This window comes from Tachysurus fulvidraco, chromosome 10, assembly GCF_022655615.1.
Source record: "Tachysurus fulvidraco isolate hzauxx_2018 chromosome 10, HZAU_PFXX_2.0, whole genome shotgun sequence".
Taxonomy (NCBI): Eukaryota; Metazoa; Chordata; class Actinopteri; order Siluriformes; family Bagridae; genus Tachysurus; species Tachysurus fulvidraco.
This window is the reverse complement of record NC_062527.1, coordinates 1047501-1055000: the sequence shown is the minus strand read 5'-3', so window position 1 is coordinate 1055000 and position 7500 is coordinate 1047501. Positions and strand designations below refer to the sequence as shown.

At 43.7% G+C, this 7500-nt stretch overlaps 1 protein-coding gene across 19 annotated transcripts in view; it reads right to left on the bottom strand.

The window, feature by feature from the left end:
- Positions 1–7500, bottom strand: part of nrcama (neuronal cell adhesion molecule a) — a 100501-nt gene that overhangs the window by 57134 nt on the left and 35867 nt on the right. For 17 of the 19 annotated variants that reach the window (XM_047819642.1, XM_047819652.1, XM_047819637.1 and 14 more), the window contains exon 2: positions 5017–5056. The exons of 1 other annotated variant lie outside the window; for it this stretch is intronic. The gene's annotated coding sequence lies outside the window, so the exon portion shown is untranslated. Of the gene's footprint in view, positions 1–5016; positions 5057–5897; positions 6186–7500 lie in introns of those variants that run through there. One more of the 19 variants, XM_047819640.1, reaches the window with a different exon arrangement.

Genomic DNA, 7500 nt, shown 5'->3' with positions numbered 1-7500 from the left:
TGCTGACTAACAGCATCGCCGGCGCTGTCGGTCTGCTGCAGCGGCGTCGCAGCCAAGCGCAATTACTCGTCTATTCTCGCTTCTCAACATATCAGAAAGCTAAAGGACGGGATAAGCGATAACTCGGTAGTAAAACGTAGAAACATTCGGTTTAAAACAATAAATTTGGTAAAGTATTTATGTCAACAAACCGCTTCGATGAAAAACATGCACTTTAATGTTCCACCTGTTGATCGTTGAGCCGATGGATATGAAAATCGGTCATGCACGAGCTGCTGCACCTGCTCACTTCGACAGGTCCTCTTAGCGATCTCCGTCCCGTAGATACAGGTAACCATGGCAACAAAAACGACAACAAAAAAACCCCCTGAGAGAATGTAAATGTGAAGTGGCCCTCTGGTGCGGTCGTAGTCACTAAGATGAAATTGCGTGAACATTCAGGAGAATGAGGATGTACTTTAACTGGGCTTTCCACCATGGGGTCATTCTTCTGAACCTCAAAAGACTTTTTTCAGGACCCGTTCCCACCTGTTCTTCTGAAAGGTTGCGCTAGAGGTGGTCTACATCCTTTGCTCCCACTTAACAGTCAAACAGTATATTCCCAACGCCAGGAAATACAATCAAATAGAGTGCAGACCCCTGAAACCCCTCTATTGTGTGCGAGGGCGCTCCGCCACACAGGGTAAAGCTATACGTAACAGTAGAAGGCGGCGTTCGCTCATTAGCTTCTCCCCATTTCATCCCTGTCCCTATTGTGCCTCGCTCGCACAAGCCGGACTCCCCGATGAAGAGGAGAAGAAAAGCCTGTGAGAACTGCATGAGCGAGAGTAAGAGTGACAGAGAAATTCATTATATTAAGTAGGAGCATGAAAGGATGCGCACTGTTTCGAAATGTTCTTCGAAATGCGACGCATCGTACATGTGAGCGATCGCACCGGGAGCACGAAGTGTCACCGTGTTTGTTAAGGAAATGATCCGATATCCGGCATGTGACTTAGTAAAGGTCATGACACAGGGCAAGTCCAACCACTCCTTAATCTCATTCAGTCCCTGCAGGTGAATACTTAACCCATTTCTCTTCACTGCTTTCATTCACTCTGAAACCGCGAGCTCACAAAACCTCTTTCAAACTGTGAGAAAATAAAATCGGTGCTTTCTGCACCCGCGAGTGTGACGGAGAATCGGCTCGGCTCTCGGTAGCGACATCTGATCAAACATACGGGATTAGCGACGCGATAAACGACAAATCTTTTCCCGATCGCGCCGCTTCGATTATTGTGAGGAAACTTTTTCGAATTGTGAGCATGTTGAATCCTAGAAGGTTAAACAGAGTAAGACCTCATTTGCCGCAAATCCTTAACTAATTTGTTATGGTGTGTGTGTGTGTGTGTGTGTGTGTGTGTGTGTGTGTGTGTGTGTGTATGTGTGTGATAATTACTATTTTGGACATTGCCTGTTGCAACATTGAGGGAGAGGTCACGATGGCTTAGTGGTTAGCACGTTCGCCTCACACCTCCAGGGTCGGGGGTTCGATTCCCACCTCCACCTTGTGTGTGTGGAGTTTGCATGTTCTCCCCGTGCCTCGGGGGTTTCCTCCGGGTACTCCGGTTTCCTCCCCCGGTCCAAAGACATGCATGGTAGGTTGATTGCCATCTCTGGAAAATTGTCTGTAGTGTGTGAGTGTGTGAGTGAATGAGAGTGTGTGTGTGCCCTGTGATTGGTTGGCACTCCGTCCAGGGTGGAACCTGCCTCGATGCCCTATGACGCCCGAGATAGGCACAGGCTCCCCGTGACCCGAGAAGTTCGGATAAACGGTTCGGGAGGGAATGAATGGATGAATGAATGAATATACTTTGAGGGACACTTTAGTTAAGGAATATTTCCGTAATAATGCTTCACACATTCTGAAGAGAGCAGCAATACTTTTCCCTAAACATACAGCAGGAGTTTAAAAGTTCTCCGATTTAAATCTGACCCTCAACAGACTGCTGAACCCAAGGCTTTGTTGATGTGCACTGGTCAGCTGAGTGACCTTGTCTAATGTGCATCTATTAGCCAATGAACCGTTCACCCAGTCATGTCCCCTTAATGGACATTTCAATGGCTCTGAGCTCAGGAACCCCGCCCACTGAATATTGATTGACACTCCGTGATTCTATGTCCATTAGTAGCTTTTTTTTTTAAGATCGTGACTGTGGAACCCTGCAGGATTAGTTGATGTTCGATAAACATAAAGTAAATGAATAAAATGAATAAAAAATGGTTAGAAAGAGTCAAGCCTAAAACGCTGATAGTATGACGGGGAAATTGTGATCACAAACTAGCTAAAGTTCTGTGACAGACAGATGAAACAGTCTAATTATAGAAAAATAGTCAACACTGTATGTCAGGGCTGGGCGATACGGCTGAAAACCGTATCACGATATCGGTCGATATCGATATTATAGATATTTTTTATGACCCATTTAAAATAAGGACCAGGAGAAAAATATATTACATGAATTACACATGAATTTGGATGTAAATATTAAGCAGAATACATTTGTGATATCCATACTGTATATTCACATTACTTTATTAGGAACACTATCGCTAACACTGGGTTAGAACCTCTGCTGGCTTTCACACGATCCCTGCAGAATTCCCAGGTTAACGTTCATACCGAGAACTTCCCGTCAGACCACGTACCTAAGGTAGAGAGAACTCCAAAGTTCTCCTGGACTCGACCCGGGAAGAACGATGAAGAACTCAAGAGTTTGAGATGACTTTTGCTTTGTGACATCATCATCATGCTGGAAGTGCCGTTAGAAGCTAAATTGTGACCATGAATGGATGCACATACTGTATAATACTCGCAGGCTGCGGCCTTCAAGCGATGATCGATCAGTGTTAACAACCCGAACTCGGCCGTTCTCAGTTGACGTCTCCGATCACCGACCGCTGCTTGCTGAATGGTTTTTATTTTCTTCTTTACTGAACCGTTCTAAAGTAAACTCTAGAGACGGCTCTTTATGGATAAACTAACTGAGATCACATATTTCCACGGTCTGATGGCTGATGTGAACGTAATGCCTGCTGGTCCGTATCTGCACGATGTTAAGCGATGTACTGCCGCATCACGATTGGCTGATTAGATAATTCCATGCATGAGTAGGTGTACAGGTGTTCCTAATAAACTGCTAAGCTGTAAGCGTATATAAAAAAGATGACGCTGTTGCTGTTTCGGTATCTGTCTCGATCTCGTCCTCACATAATCCTTCTGTCTGTTTACGTCTCGCCTGCGATGTCTGCGAGAGCTCACAGGATTCCCTTTCTAACTCTATTTAACGCTTTTTACTGAGATGTGATACTTCTACACACCTCTCAGTCTACTCCTCATGCTCTGTGCTCGTGACAGATCTCAATCCTGCTGGTTAATCGTATCGGCTTTCCACCTGCCGAGACCAATCTGCCACCTAACCTATAACCCGTACATGAAAGACGGCGCGATCGTGGGCTTCTTCGAAATGAACCACACACATTTCAGATTAAAACGAAACACCGCATGTTGAAATGCAGCCCAGCCGGTTGAATAACATATGAATAACATCTAACAGCTTGCCCCCTTCAGGTTGGTGGAGAGCTCCTGCCTCGAGTGGAGGAGTTTAAGTATCTTGGGGTCTTGTTCATGAGTGAGGGAAGGATGGAGCGGGAGATCGACAGGCGGATCGGTGTATCTTCTGCAGTGATATACCGGCCTGTTGTGGTGAAGAAAGAGCTGAGCTGCAAGGCGAAGCTCTCTATTTACCAGTCGATCTACGTTCCTACCCTCACCTACCCGGATACAGGCGGCCGAAATGAGTTTCCTCCGCAGGGTGGCTGGGCGCTCCCTTAGAGATAGGGTGAGGAGCTCGGTCACTCGGGAGGAGCTCAGAGTAGAGTCGCTGCTCCTCCACATCGAGAGGAGTCAGCTGAGGTGGCTCGGGCATCTGTTCCGGATGCCTCCTGGACGCATCCCTGGGGAGGTGTTCCGGGCATGTCCAACCGAGACGAGGCCCCGGGGAAGACCTAGGACACGCTGGAGGGACTATGTCTCTCGGCTGGCCTGGGAACGCCTCGTTATTTCCCCGGAAGAGCTGGAGGAAGTGTCTGGGGAGAGGGAAGTCTGGGCGTCCCTGCTTAGACTGCTGCCCCCGTGACCCGGCCCCGGATAAGCGGTAGAAGATGGATGGATGGATGGATGGATGGATGGATAACATCTACCATCTACAGCCTTCCAAGTCACATCGAATCTTTGCCCTGAAAGCTTATCCGTCCTACAGCTCCAGCTGTGAGACTTCTAACAGTAACAAATTTACCCTCCTGCCCTTTTATAACAACACGATTGCTAATTAAAATGCTAAGCAGTCGCATATATTCGACACCAGAGTAAACAGTGCTCTCTTATTCTCGACCCCGGTTGTTAGCAATGCACACAAAGAGAAAAGCACAAACGAAAAGACGTCAAAAAAAAAAAAAAGGAAGGCGCTAGACAAATAGAAACTTCAGAAGCTTTTATTCTGAGCGCTGAACCGAACAAAGCCGGTGGCCTTAGGGATAGGAAGCTACTGAATATAGATACAGACACAGATCCATTGTCTGTTTTCTGTCCGTTTTGTTGACTTTACCGACGCACAAAATGAGTAATCTGTCAATACAGCATGATTATTGAGTCTCAAGGTCACTAAGCAGACAGAAGAAAGGCAATTTTAGGGCTAATCAATATGTTATATAAAGAAAATTATGCTAGCAGGATCACGACACCAGACATGTCCAATGAGGCTCTTGGCAACATTCACACTATATAGTTGTGCTACTGAGATTATTCCATGTTCTTGCCTCCACACACACACACACACACACACACACACACACAAACTCCAAGACAGTCGAGACCATTCAGGACACCTGAAGAATTCAGGCCAAGTGTGAGACGATAAGACGTCTCAAACACGCCGTGCGGCCGAGACGGACGTGACGTAATCCCAGCTAACTCACCTCTCTCCTCTTCTTCTCTTTTTCAGAACTTGAACCCAATCTGAAATGACAGGAAAATACATTTTTTTACGAATGTTGTCTCTGATGAACTCGTAAGAAATGAACCGTAATGAGAACGAGCTCAGAGACAGCGATACAAGCCAAGCGACGACGCGAGATGGATGAACAGCAGCCGAGAGGATTAGCGCATCGTTACGGCTCACGCTCGGCTATCTATCGTGAAAATGTGAGAACTAAGTGCCTTAGCGTGAAACACCAGGAGCAACAGAGAAAATGATTGAAGACCACAATCCTGTCTAAACCACACAAGATGTAGAGCACTAAGATGAAGCAGCCTAGAGATAAACTCTGTCTCGCTGTCTCTCTCCTGCTGCCTGATGGGATGTGATGTGATGTGATGCCTGATCCTGATGCACTTCTACTGCTGTGGCTCCTCTCGTCATCCAGATGATGCCTAATGACTCACTCTCTGTTGTTGGGGATGGTCTCATGTGGATATCCTGAAGATTTCTGTTAAAATTTGCACTTCTCAAAGCCAGTTCCTGCCGAACTCTCACCGTTCTTTAATAATAATAATCGTGCTTGAAAACAATTCTTTGCAACCAAGCATTGTTTCCTTTGTCCTTTTGTCAGAAATTTTTGGAGAGCCACCCTCCAAGTGGACATATGCCAGGGGTGAATTACAGCCAAATTAATAATCAATTAATAATCAATAATAGATAATAGTCAATAATAGTCTTTCACACTTAATACTTTAATACTAAAATAAGTAATTTTATAATACTTAATATTTATTACTACTTAATACTGATCAATTAATCACACTTTAATCTTTATACTTAGTACTATTTGAATTTGAATAATAAGAAAACTTTCCAGACCTGGATGAGAATGAGCAAAACTCTTTATTGATGCTGATCGGCCACTGCTTCCATTGAGCTCAAGGAGGAAAAACTTCTTAGTCGAAAGTATCAAAGAAAAACCCCAAACAGCGTGTCCCCGTGCCACCCAAAAAGTTCCCCCACAAAAAAGCAAGCAAGCAGGAGCAAGAGCGCCCCCTCCAAAGGAATCTCCTCAATATATACCCTGGCACCTCTAGATGCGTCTATACCTTCTTACGTCAATCCACCTGACCCGTCTGACTTTTCTCCTGACACTACAGAATTACAGAATTGCCCGTGGCCCCCCCTGCCTCATTTCCCCGAAAAACAAGTCTGCCCTTTTACCGAAAATTAAGTCTGGCCTGTTGTTGTTGTTCCCGCCGACTTTCTGAACTTCTGCATTACTAAAAATATGCTGCGTTGACAAAACTATTGTCCAATCTCACCAATCTCCCTTTATACAATTACAATGAGTGAGTTTCTCTCTATCTTTTTCTATGTTTTGTATATGATGATTTGATATGATATGATTTCTCCGGATTATACGCCTATATACACATATACACATATATATATACATACATACATATACACACACATACACACATACATACATATATACAAAATGATTACCTGTATTGTACACCTATACTACATGATTACCTGTGTTAGTAATATGATTATCTGTATTGTACGCCTATACTATGTATGGTTATCATGACAATCACCTATAACTTATTCGCCCTACACTAAATTAATCACTTCTCTACATATAACCTAAAGATATTAAAGATATAACTAAACAGCACAGTGATAATACTCAATTCCGCAATCACCTACCATCCCTGTGATATAGGAATTCTGATTTATGATATGATTAATATGATTATGACATTAGCCGTAGTTGACTTACAAGTAGGGTTTTTTATCTGGTTATTAGACGTACTGCATTATTCCTTAAGCTAAGCTTTTGCATTTTATAATGTTGTTTTGCATATATGTGGAGATCTGTTTATGCTGACTCCTTAAATTTGCTAGACTTATGATCTCAGTCTGTCTTGTTTGTCCAGACTGGGCCTGCACATGCATTCTATTTTAAGCCTTAGTTCCTCTGTTCTCTCCTAAAGGACAGGTTCCCATTCTTCTTGTTTTTCTCAAATTCTCAGAGTTTATAACTTCAATAAACCCAATAAACCACCTTATTTCTGTTAACACTTGTCTCGAGGTATCTAACACTATATATATACATATATTATATTATAATCATATAACTCATATAGCTCAACACGATTACAATATCTGGCCTACCCCCATATGTCCTACAACATCAGTTGTAATAGTTCATATAATAAGAGCACATATCAAGATTTTTTCCAACACTTTGCTCATCCTTGTTCATATTGTATGTCGTTTGCAACACATTTAGCTAAAAGCTAATTAACTGGATTCACATTTTGTTAGTGGCAGTTAGAGATAAAGTTGTTACGACTTACTACTAGCTAGATAGATAGATGATTTTATTGTACACATGGTCACAGGGAGCCTGGAGACTGTCTCACTGGGCTTGGGGTTTGAGACCGGACACATACACACACACACACAC